This window comes from Lissotriton helveticus, chromosome 1_2, assembly GCF_964261635.1.
Source record: "Lissotriton helveticus chromosome 1_2, aLisHel1.1, whole genome shotgun sequence".
Classification (NCBI taxonomy): Eukaryota; Metazoa; Chordata; class Amphibia; order Caudata; family Salamandridae; genus Lissotriton; species Lissotriton helveticus.
Genome location: NC_136058.1, coordinates 445,305,140 through 445,318,578, shown reverse-complemented (window position 1 = coordinate 445,318,578; position 13,439 = coordinate 445,305,140).

Here is a 13,439-nt window from a genome sequence, read left to right as displayed (position 1 = left end):
TGTCGTGGTATGAGTGCGAAGTAATTATCGTGTTTATTGTGTATTGTACTGTGTCCAGATTATAGTTCAGTCATGCCACTCTTTTCAAAACTGCGTCAGTTAAAAACCAGAAAAAGTCTGCTAGAAGCAGCAGTTCCTGTCCCTCCTAGGGACAGTCCAGGTCATTTTATGTATCAGAAGCATGGCATAAGCGCCATATTGTATCTAGATTTATGGGTAGAGTATACCAAACAGTTAGAAGAAAAGTATAGATGGCCTGTATCAGGCACATGGGATGCCGAGTGCATCATGAGAGTAGAAGAAGCATTATGGAAAAAGAAAGCCAGACAGTCACAGAAAGATGCCATTGAGTTATGGCGCAAAGAATCTCATAAAAGAACCGAAAAAGAAATCAGAAAGTCAGAATTAAGTAGAGAATCTTTAGAACGAGCCCAAGAAAGGGAATTAATCGAGATAGGTGAACGAGTCAAAACCGAACAGTCAGACAGACAGAGGCATGCTCTTATTAAGGGTATGTATCCTCTTCTTGCCGAGGGCTTGCCAAAAGCGACCCCGGAGGCATCCAGTAATTTCCCGCCACCATTAGTTCCGACCAAGCTACGTCACAAACCGACCGCAGCTGATATTTTCATTTCGTCCTATTTGGACGACACAGTCCCAGAATATGCAAATCCCGCTCCGCCAGTCCCTGTAAATCAGGCACTTCCCGCTCCTCCAGACACCGGAGTACCTGCTACGGTACCCCCGGTCCAGCCCGCCATACAAGTCCAGCCTACATTTCCATTTCCCACTCTGCCAGGACGAAGAGCATCAGTAGACGACTCTAGTTTAGGGGCCGCAGGGGGAGGTCCTCCTCAAACCCCGCCGCCACACAAGCGTTTAACGTTAGCCGAATTACATGCACAAGCGTCACAGCGTACGCCCAGGTATCAGTCTGTTGCAGAAATAAGAAAAGCCCTTAGTGAATGTGGCTATGATCCAGTCCCAGGCGAGGATAGTATGGTTTTATATTCATTACGCGTGAGAAAAGTGACCGAGTATCTAGTTACCCTACCAGATATGAAAGAAGATCTAGACAGAATATATCGTTTCATCCGTACAGGGAATGATCCAGAAAGTATTAGTGACGTCATGTGCCAAAGAAAAGCTGAAGTCCAGCTCATGCTATTAAAGTTTCTGATTAATTGTCTAATAAGGGAACAAGATTATCCGACCAAAGATCAAGCCGAAATGAAAGTCCTGACAAGGTGGAGTGATAATATAGCCGAGGGTAAGCATAGAACCATCAGTAGTATACAGAGTATGTATAAGAAGATTCGTAAAGAAATAATAAGGTTACACGAACAACGTAAAGCAGCACAAGTAAGCGAGAAAGAAAATGACTCTTCTACAGAAGAGGTAGAGGACGAGAATCCCGACAGAATAGCGTATGTAGGAAAATCTAGATTTCCAGATCGTCATTTGCGCCTAGAACACAAGTCAATTTTTCATCATCCAGCACCAGAACAAGGTTCTCTGGAACAAGTATTTCAAGCTACCGATCACATTCTGAAATCACGAATCGGTTATAGCGAGTTAAGTACTATGCATGAACAAGAACTAGTCCGATCAGCAGTCCGATGGATTACTGATTCTACCACTTTTCCAGACGAAATAGTGGCACAAATGTTTCTGAAAATGCCCCCAGCCGAGCAACGACTGGCGGGTATGTATATGATCCAGCACCTCATTACACTGTATGAGGGTCAACATTCTGATCCAGGTCCGTTACACGATGTCCTGAATGAGTTACTCCAGTACAAATGGAAAGGTTTAGGTACTGATTTGATTAGTGTCATTCTAGAACAGCGCCACAAATACAGAACGTTCTTGAACCCGCATTTTGTTCATGTCTCACCCCCAGAAAGTAAACCCTTTTACATAGACAGACAGAATCCGTTACGAGAAGTACATCCAGTTAAGACAGAGGGTGGTGAAATGCAACGAGTGTTTGTTTACACTCCGATTACAAAGATGGAACTCTTAGAGATGAAAAAGTTAATTCCCTGTCATGATAAAGATCCAGCAGGGTTCCACCGAGAATTAAAAGACATGCTCCGTATGGGAGAATACACATATCCAGATATCATTAAAATGTTAAAAGTCTTGTTGCCCGCAGGGGTATATGAGAAACTCAAGGAAAAAGAATGGGAGGTGGGAGAGAAAAAGATCGATTGGGCAGTTCTAGAAGCCGAAGATAAGGCACGAGTACCAGGTACCGGTCTTGGAGATAAATGTAAAGAATTACCAGAATTATTAATACAAGTTTTACCCAGATTATTGACAACTAGAAAGGAAGACTGGGATGCAATCTCAGCCTGTAAACAGAAACAAGACGAAGATATTAGTGATTTTTATTCTAGATTCGAGAAATGTTTTAGTATCAACAGTGGCCTCAAGACAAGTAGCGAATCATACCCTCATCTTTTTGTTACTAAATTAGTCGAGAATTCAAGTCCACAAATTAAAACCCGAGTTTTGAAAGTCGAAAGTACCTGGCAAGCTAATACCCCGTCCCAAATGTTACAGATGCTTCAATACCACCAGAATAGAATCAGAGAAGAACAAGATCACGAGAGAAAACGTATGAAAGACACGAAAATGAAAGTACTAGTTGCACAATCTGTTCCTCAAGACAGTCAGAAGAGGGGTCCGAATCAAGCCAGTCATCCTGCAGCTCCCGTTAAAGGGAACTGCAATTATTGTAAACAGCCATGTCATTTTATAAACGAGTGTGCAGTTCTGAAACATAACATAGCTACCGGTAAAACTAAAGAAAGACCACGTCCGCCGAGACAAGAACAAGTTACACAGACTCCTCAGTCACAGAATGCACCACAGACAGTTACAGCACCGCAGCCTATCGCTGCAACACAGCATGTTACACAACAGATGTACCAGTATGCACAGTCTGAGTATCCAGAGTATCAACCGTATTCATGAAACAGCCTAGAGAGGGAGGTAGGCTTGCCTCTCATCGAGATACCTGTCGATCAAGAAGGTCCCTATGTTCACAGTCAAGTATTAGGGAAAGACAGAAAGTTTCTGATTGATACAGGGGCAAGTAGGACCACTATAAGTCACGCCGAAGTTCCAGGGGCTCCGCTCTCAGGCTCAAGAAATGTTTCCCTTGGATTTTCAGGAAAGCCTATTGTAAATGAAATATCAAAGCCAGTTACTCTAGAAGTAGGTCCATTGTCCCGCACTACTGATCTGTTACTTACTAAGTCATGTCCAGAAAATCTATTAGGCATTAAGACACTGAAAGAATTAGGTGCAGTTATATGCTGTTCCCCCGAGGGAATACGATTGTTCCTACGTGACTTCAAGGGTCACTATGTATTACGAGATTTTGATCCGAGATTATCTAATGTTCCACAGCATCTATGGGCGCAAGGTCCAACTGATGTCGGCTTTATGCAAATCACACCCCATCGTGTGACTCTCAAGCCAGGTGTAGTCCTGCCACGTATCAGACAGTACAGATTGCCACCTGAGGCTGTAGCAGCCTTATCCAAAATTATTGACGAGCTCATGGCTCAAGGAGTAGTTGTAGAAACTGACTCCAATGTATGTAATTCTCCGATCATTCCTCTCATGAAACGTACTGACCCAAATGCACCTCCAGTATATCGTTTAGTGATTGATCTCCGGGAACTTAATAAATGTATTATTCCCCAGTATCCAGTTGTCCCAGATATCTCTTCCCTGTTGACAGCCATTGATTCCGAAGCCTCATTTTTTACGGTCATAGACCTCAAGAACGCGTTTTTCAGTGTCCCCATTCATCCAGACAGCCAGTTTCTTTTCGGATTTTGTTTAAATGGAAGGAGCTATATGTTCACACGAGCTCCTCAAGGTTTCACAGAAAGTCCTAGCATTTACAGTCAAGCACTCAAGAGACAACTAGACAACATTCACATGCCAACTGACACTGCCCTGCTCCAGTATGTCGATGATCTACTGATCACAGCCCGTTCTGAACGTGCTTGCGAGCAAGCCTCACTTACAGTCTTGTATTTCCTAGCCGAGATGGGACACAAGGTGTCCCCTTCGAAGCTTCAATTCTGTGTCCAGCAAGTGGTCTACTTGGGACACTTACTGTCCAAGAGGGGTAGGCAGTTGACACCAGACCGTATTCAGTTAATAGCGAGTCTTCTTCAGCCCAAGACCCAGAAGGAGGTACGTGCTTTTATTGGCCTTACTTCGTATTGCAGACAATGGATTCCTCAGTATGCATTTCTAGCCAAGCCACTGATACAGTTAACGACACAGGAGGCAGCCGTATCGACTGTCCTACCTTGGACATCTGAACATACACTTAGTTTCAATGAGTTAAAGAAAGCCCTATGTCAAGCTCCAGTTCTAGCAACACCGAACTACAGTAAGCCTTTTACACTTTTCGTCACTGAACGTGAAGGTACAGCATTATCTGTTCTCACACAAGATCAAGCAGGACAATACAAGCCCTGTGCTTATTTTTCGAGCACATTAGATCCTGTAGCCCAGGCTCTGCCTGCGTGCCTCAAGTCAGTTGCAGCCACAGCACTAGCTATCAGACAAAGTGATTCCATAGTATTAGGACACTCCTTGACAGTACAAGTTCCACACTCCGTGGAAGTTCTTTTAAACCGAACACAAACTCAGCACTTGACAATTGCACGTTTAACAGGTTATGAATTGACACTGTTCCAGCCACACATAGAAATCAGACGCTGCAACGTTTTAAATCCTGCTACATTGTTACCATCAGTTACTTCGAATCCTGCCACACACGACTGTGTGGAAATAGTTAACATCATGACAAAGCCAAGACAAGATCTGACAGATATTCCATTACCAGATCCCGACCTGACACTTTATGTCGATGGTTCATGTATGAGAACAAGTACAGGAGAAATAGTTGCCGCGTATGCAGTGACTACTGACACTGAAGTTATTGAAACACACCGCATTGACACCCTGTCTGCTCAAGCAGCGGAGCTAGTTGCTCTGACACAAGCCTGCATTCACGCCAAGAACCTGAAAGTTAATGTTTACACAGATTCACGCTACGCATTTGGAGTTGTGTACGACTTTGGAGTGCTCTGGCAGGAGAGAGGTTTCATGACTTCTCATGGAACCAAGATTCAGCATGGTCTCCTTATTCAAGCTCTGTTAGATGCAATACATTTACCGACATCTATCGCTATCATGAAGTGCAAAGCACATACGAAAGTTACTGACACTATTTCCCAAGGTAATGATCTAGCAGATCGCACAGCCAAGCTTACAGCTCAGACTCCAGACATGTTAGTTAATCCGACACAGACACATACTCCAGATCCGACTACCTGTATGACAGTTAAAGACCCTACTCAAGACGTCATAGATATCCAGTTATATGCTACTCCCGATGAAATCAAGAAATGGTCCGAACAAGGAGGGGTCCAGACAGATCAAGGATGGGTAACGAAGGGTAGAGCCACATGGTTTCTCCCCGACTCTATGGTTCAAGTCATTATCAATACCGCACATAGTCCAGCACATTTAGGAGAAAAAGCAATGTTAGACAGTATCCAGAATATTTGGTTCAACAAGCATTTACGAGCTGCAGCCAAGCAGAAAGTCCGTACCTGTATGATATGTTGTCAGTTCAATCCAGGTAAAAGTGTCCCGGTGGAACAAGGTGGATTCCAGCCCCCTGACCACCCTTTTGAAGTCCTCCAGATGGATTACATTCAGATGGAGCGATGTCGAGGTTTCAAGTATGTCCTTGTAGTTGTATGCGCTTTGTCCAGGTGGACGGAGGCATATCCAGTTCCAGACTACACAGCCACGACCACTGCCAAGCAGTTGGTTCGTGAGTTCTTCCCCCGTTATGGACTCCCTAGGGTCGTATATTCTGACAACGGCCAGCCATTCTCATCTGAACTCATGAAGCATGTGTCCCTTTTGTTAGGGTACCAGTGGAAGTTCCATTGTGTACGCCATCCTGAAGCAGCCGGTCTCGTAGAGAGACATAATCAGACTTTGAAAATCCGTATTGCAAAAGTTTGTCAAGAGAAAGGTGTAGACTGGCTAGTAGCTCTGCCAGTTGCTCTGTTTTACATGCGCATGGTCGCACATTCCAGATCAGGTCTGTCCCCGTATGAGGTCGTATTCGGCCGCCCCCCTAACATGTGGGGTACTCCTAGACCCCGAAGTATTACCGATGTTTCAAGTAATATGCTGACAGATTACCTAGCTTCCTTGATGTCTGCCCTCAACTCTTGTCGTTCACAGGTTGCTGCCGCATTTCCAGACAATACCGAGGTGGCACCGCATGAAATCGTTCCTGGATCCATGGTCCTAGTGCGAAATTTCGATCGCTCAAGTCCGCTGGAGCCTCGCTGGAAGGAGCCCCGACAGGTCCTCCTGGCCACCCGTACAGCCGTGAAGTTGGAGGGACGCAAAGGCTGGGTGCATCTTTCGCATATAAAGAAGTTTTATGGACTGAAACCTGTCTCAAAGAACATTTCCCAGGATTCAAAGGACTGCCAAAGTACTATTCTTAAGGACTGTCCCGCAAAAGACATTGCTACGAACCCTTCCCTGTTAGAGAAAACTCCGCAACAGGAGTATAAACTCAAGTTAAGGTCTAGTAAAATAAGTCAGCCAGTTTGATTGTCTAAGTCCTCCCCTAGGTGAAACGGTTAGACCGGTTTCTGACATGTATAAAATAGACCCCCATAGTGAGAGAGTTAGTCAAAACTCAATCCGATGTATCGTTTTTCTATGTTTCATATTATTTCTCAGTATTATGATTTCCTGCACCAGTTATGCATTTTATCTGTATTTTCCAGTTTCTCATGTAAATAAGTCTTCCAATGCTACAGTAGAGCACACGTTTAGTGATCTACCTCCTCATGAACTCTCTTACCGCCTCGCTATGCGTAATAATTCTTTCATCCGCATGTTACATTATTCACACCAGACCAGCAATGCCACTAATTGTTGGGTGTGTGGTCGACTCCCCCCTTTCCAGACCCCGAAGGGAGTTCTGCCACTCTTTCCTTATCCATTTTCACATAATGGTTCGTGTGGAGCATGGTCCACGTTAACGTCATCTTCAACAGATATGTCTTTTCTGAACAGTACATGTTTCCCAGACAAGCAAGGTCTTCCCCACAGAATAGGGTTAGATCTAGAAAACAAAGTTTACAACTTAGGTAATTATTCTTCGAATTTCATGGTCCTGAATGTTCAGTCTGATTCCACTCCAGATTTACCTGCTATTTCAGTACTACCAGTCAAAGGCGAATTATGTGTTAGAAATAATGGTTCCGTACATGTAGGACATAGTGATTGTACTACTATTGTCAAATATAGTGACAGTGGGAAATCTATTTTCAAAGCTTCACGTCATTCTTATTTTATTTGTGGTCAGACCGCATATGTTCGTCTGCCCCTCGATTGGGAGGGAACCTGTTACATTGCCTTCTTACTGCCACCAGTTTTCCTAGCCCCATCTGATTATCATAGAAACACACATCTAGTACACCTTAGACATAGAAGGGAGTCTCCCATTGTCGATTATACTGAAACTGCTCTAGAACAGTATACAGATTTCAATAGAGGTTTCTTCTTCTTTATAGGACCTATCCAGAATAGTAAGCTAATTCGTAGATTAACCAGAACCCTTGAAGTAGTAGTCAATGAGACTGCCTCTGCCCTAGGTAACTTAACCGAAGAGCAATCTGCTATGAGATTTGTCGTTTTACAGAATCGTCTCGTCCTTGACGTCATATTGGCCGATAGGGGCGGGGCCTGTAGAGTCATCGGATCTAGTTGCTGCATTTTCATTCCAAATAACGCGCCGTCTGTTTATTCAGCTATAACCAGACTCCATAAAATTGCCCATCTGTTACACCAAGATCCAGGCACCTGGACATGGTCCGGTTGGTTCTGGAATATAATTTCCGCTTGGGGATGGAAAGTCTTGTCCTTTCTAGGTATTGCAGTAGCGATCATATTCAGCTGCTGCCTCTGTATACAATGTGGCCCTGCGATTTGCGGCATTTGTGCTACCTCTTGTATTCCTAGTCCCAAGCCCCGTTCTAAAACCCGTTCCCAGAAAATTCGAGACGAGCAAATGATGCTGTATGAAATGATAGATGGTATCATGAATATTGATGTTTCCTGATGGAAACGTAGTGACAAGGAGGGAATGTGGAAAAGTAAATTTTGCCATGTTCTGTGTCCCTACGCGTCCTCCATCATATGTTATGAGCGCATGATTAATATGCATATGTATTCCCTATGTTCGATTAAAGACGCAATTACAGTTGTGTCCACCTCTAGTATGTCAGCTTCCAGTTCTCGTGAATACTACGAATATCAGGCCTATGTAAAGTTACGTTGCCACGTTTCTCAGTGTGCACGTTATTCCATTGTAAAGTCCCCGTTTCTAGTCCTCAAAAGGGCCCGGACACCAGATTCAGCTCCTGTCTCCTGAAGCCTCGCTGAGGAGCGATACAGCCCCCACCTGTATCCTCGACCCTTCACTTACTTCCTGCCTCACAGTGCCCGGCTCAGCCTGGCTCTGCCTCTGAGTCTGCCAAGAGTATGTTATGATTCCAGTTATCAGTTCAGTCCTCCTTCTCTGCATTCCTAAGCTACTGAATCGCATCAATAGTTTCCGTCATTGTCTAGCCTTTACGTCTCCATGTAAGAGAAATACTGCATTTAATGGTCATTTAATATTCTTCATCACGCACTACATGTAGAATAATGCATGCTCCAGTCTTAGAGTCCGTTAGCCTCTCCCCTCCTGACTCTTAGTTCATATCAACATGTTCTCTAAACATCAGATACTAGATACTGCTTAGGTACATGTCGCCCTGACTCTCCAGACTTCAGTCTCTGCTCCTAGCACAGAGTTCGTAGCCCCCAGCTTCTCCTAGTAACACGTCATTGCCAGTTTGCGCGCACCATTAGGTCAGAGGTCCCGGCTCCTTAGGTAGCCCCCTCCATGTTTCCGCCCCACTCATGACATATTCTGTTACGTTTGCATCACATGTCTATGTATACGCCTCTGTTACACCTACTTTCACCCTTATCTTTCGCGACTGCTATTGACCACACCCACTGCTCCGCCTATCATATGTATTGTAATGCAACTGTTTTAGTATATATGATCGTGCACTGTTATTAAATGTTACCCATTCCCTTACGCCGATCCCGATTCTGCCCCCGGCAGCGCTGCCATCCTATTCCTGTGCAGGTTGTCCTGTTCCTGTCCTTTATGCTGTAATAAACCTGCAAACTCCTACTACCTCGAATCTTGACTCTTATTTTATTGAGCTATCTGTTATTGCTAAGTCCAGACAAACCTAGATCCGGTATTATTTATTTATATACCACAGCGCTGCAGAGCAATAGAGAACTGAGACTCAGACATGGATAGCTGAAGACACGGCGCGTAATATATGAGCGATCAGCACACTAGTGAAACCACAGAGTTTATCACCAGTAAGCATTTAATGTAATTGAAACATGGGCACTTCTTGATATTAAGGAGTACAACATATTATGTTTATTTTTTTAGAACATTTCCCTGATGAAGGTGACCAATCGCCGAAATGCATCGTAATGATGGGAATATTCATGATGCATAGCAGGAATGTTGTTTTAAGATAACACCAAATTATATGTGATTTGAAATAAATGAGCACTTTACAGTGAATATCGAGTGGAAGTTCATTCATTGAAATACTAGCTGGATATTACAGCAACAATCCAGTGCCTTGGGAGACAGTCGTATGAACCATAGGACTGCTACCTACTAGATTTCTGATTACACTCCAGGCGGGGAGTCATTCCCAAGAGCACGGGCATAATTAGAAAACTTCAGGAAGCTAACAGAGGCAGTACACGACCAAAACCAAAGCCTAATAGCCGTATAGCCTTTCTGCCTCAGGATATACCGGTTGGTAAAGGCCCTGAACCTGTGTTTTAGCCCCGAGCCGCAGGCCTTTGCAGCAGGCTATTAAGCTCTAGTAAGGCCTGCCTGACTAGAACAGTACTTTGGGAAATCATGCATTTGATTGCATGTTTAAAACACAGCTTAACTGCAAAGCTTAAATAAGTTTAGACATAAACAATAGTGTAGACGTAGGACTGATGTTGACTAGGTCTCTATTGAATATGTTAGACTTAATTATGAATGTCAGCTAGCTCAGAGGTCACTAGAAACTTTCTCGAAGTCACAAGAAGGGATTAGTTTCCGACCGCATAAACATGAAAACTTTGCTCCCCAATAACAAGGCGGATATCTCCAGAGTCGCGGAAACAATAGATAGCTATTTTACTCAGTCACTTGTGCATGCTTAGTTTCACCAGAAGTGCAGAGAAACAGAGAGACGGGCATTTTCAATAAAAGAAGTTATTTATTGAACAGTCTTCTTTCTCATGCAAGAGAAGTGAATTGCTACAATCGCAATACTTCTCATAAAGTAAAGAGCGTTTAGTGAAAAGAGTATTATAAAATAATACTGTAAAAGCATGGTATGGTTTCTAAGACATCCGGTGTTTAAAATGGATAAAATACATACAACGATAAAAAAATGACTAAACGTATTCAACTGGTGCTTCTAAGATACGCCTACCCCGGTGTACCTAACCTAAGCCTAGTACGGGGGAAGAAGTAAGGGAGGAGCAGCTTAAAGTTAAAATAGTTTCTGCCAAGAATCTAAACCAAGAATTCTCTAAGGGTCTAATCAGCTCTGTACCTTGTTTAGAATGTAGGAGGTCTTGTATCTCTCTCTCATGACTCAATCTCCCAGCAACCCGCAAGGGTAGCTGGGAAATACTGGAGCTGGATTTCTCGGCAAGAGAAAAGACAGCGTCTCTCTCAGTGCGTCAGCGGGAGGGTCGGTTTTCTTCGGCACTTGCTTCAGCAGGGCGTGGGGGAAGTAGATAGTCAATCTGCTCCAAACCACCGTATATTTTGCTAGGGCAAACGCTGGTATATTAATTCCTGGAAGGTGCAGAGTTTGACGTAAGGTTGGACATAAGACGTCACTAAGAACTCGCAGTTCTTTCAGTACTCCAGGAGTTCTAGGACAAATCAATACAGAAGCAGGGGGAAGTCCCGGGCTGCTGGAGGCTTGGTTTCTCTAAGAACACGTTGTGCTTTCTAGGAGTCTGTGGAAGTAGCCTTGCTGTATTTGGACTGCATTGGCTATGTCTTAATATGGGTATGATTATTATGCCTATATAAGGATATGATTTAATATAACTATATAAGGGCATAAATCGGGAATATTAGACTAGGGTCCTAGATTCGTCCACAACACCCTCTCCACGTCTAATGTCCATCATTACTAAATACTAAGCAATTTAAACATATCTATGCATGTGTTTTCCATCCCACCCCAAAATGCACGAACTGCATTTGAAATGGTATGTACACGAAAAACATGAGTGTTGTACTGTGCGTTTTTTAAGCAGTGGTGTCATTCAAAATAATGCATATATTGTTTTTAAATGATTCACAAAATTTTACATTTATGAAATGGCTCTAAATACAGAAGAGAAGGTTAAGACCATTTCATCACATATTTATACAAGACTGTACATGTGCTAGAGGCTAAGTGAAAATATTTTCTCTAAGTTTTCAAAATAGAAATCTTGTTCTCTAAGAATAGTTCTACTTTAAGCAGAGTATCATGTGCCAAAAAGGTAAATATTTTGGGAAAAGGGGAAAAATAATCTCCGTGTGTTTAAAAAAGAAAACATCTTCAAAAGCAGGTTTGGAAGTTCTGTTTATCCTAATTGAAGGCCAAATTTAGAGTTCAGGGAACGCTGTGTGCTCTTGTTCTAAAAGTTATTCTCGTTGTTAGGGGAGAACATTACCTCAGATAGGCTGTTAAAGAATTCCTCTACAACAGTAGGTGAAAGTTCGGCCATGTCTGAAAAAGTAGAAATAGTGCATATATGCAATGCATTGCCACCATCGTTGTCTAGATCAGCAATGGTAACTGAAGGTTGTACCTGTGTGCCGCTTTCATCTCGTACCTCACTGCCAGCTTGTTGCTGTGAGGTCTCAACGAATGCTGTCATCAGAATAGGTAGCCGCTGGGAACAACACGTTGCATGAGCCGTTACCGAACCAAGCAAAGTAGTGACATCCTTTGGTACTGCTGATGGGAGTGTGAGACAGACATCTAACACGCATTCTTCTCCGCAGAGCAGGCATCATAGAATAGGTAAGATGCAATCTTGCTAGATTGGTCTGAATGAAAGGAACCAGGTGGTATTCAGATCTCTCAGCCGAGCCAATCCGAGTACTTTGGAAATTCTATCTCTGTACTGCATCGCAAGGAGCGTTTCTTCCATTGTAGCCTGAGTTTTGCCTGAGACTGGACTTGCCATATCAGAGCAGAAGGAACAAAAATAAGATTCCTGCTACGAGTCTCAAGATGAGAGGCAGGCCGCCTAACACAGCATTCGGGAAGATGCTCAGGACTGCTTCAAAGGGTGATAATAGTCCCCAAAAAATTGTCTTCAATACATGTGCGATGCCGCTTGTATCAGACATGTTTAAAATTTGGCTAACCATTTCTACAAAATGTACGGGGCAATTTGTTGATAATAATGCATGTATCTCTGAAGAAGTCCTTGCTACTTGCAGGTCATACATTTCTTTAGACGAGGTCAAAGGCACAGTCTTTTGCAAAAGAATGGATTTCATTCCGCTTAAAGTATCAATTCGAATAGAAGAGATATTCAATTAAGGTCACATCGTTGCCTCCTTGTCTGGTTTAATGTTTGGATACAATACTTGCATACAACAAGTGACCCTGGATGTAACACTGACGAGGTAGGCTTTTCCTGGCACCATGCCACAGCAGCTGTGGTCACTTAACATAACGTAACTACTGTTGGAAAGTTGTCTGAAAAAGGGCTCTATCTGTAAGGCTGGGGTGCCGTGCAGGTGGCAAGAAAGGTCATTAGATGAACCTTCGCAGGCTCCATGTAAGTTAATTTCTTGACACAGGAGTGTACCGCTCAGTGAGTTTTCACAATTTCTCCCACTAAGAAATACCTCTTTATTTACCCCATTTCTACATTGATGTGTATAAGGTAAGCTCCAGGTTGACTTGATGTACCCATTACCCAACCTTTCATACAGGCCTGCTGGTATGTGCTTTAAGCAATATTGAAACTGAAATGTAATTGGTATTGTTATTGTTCCGTGTATTAGCCACTCAATAACAGGTTTCTCGGAAACTGTCAGTGGTAATCTCTCGAGTTTTTCAATGCTCAGCACCGTATAGTATGCTCCTCTCTGTGCCAAAGAGATTTGTTTATCTGTAAATTAAAGATAGAAAATAATGACGTTGTGTTAATCAGGCGCCAGGGCACATATCCTGAAC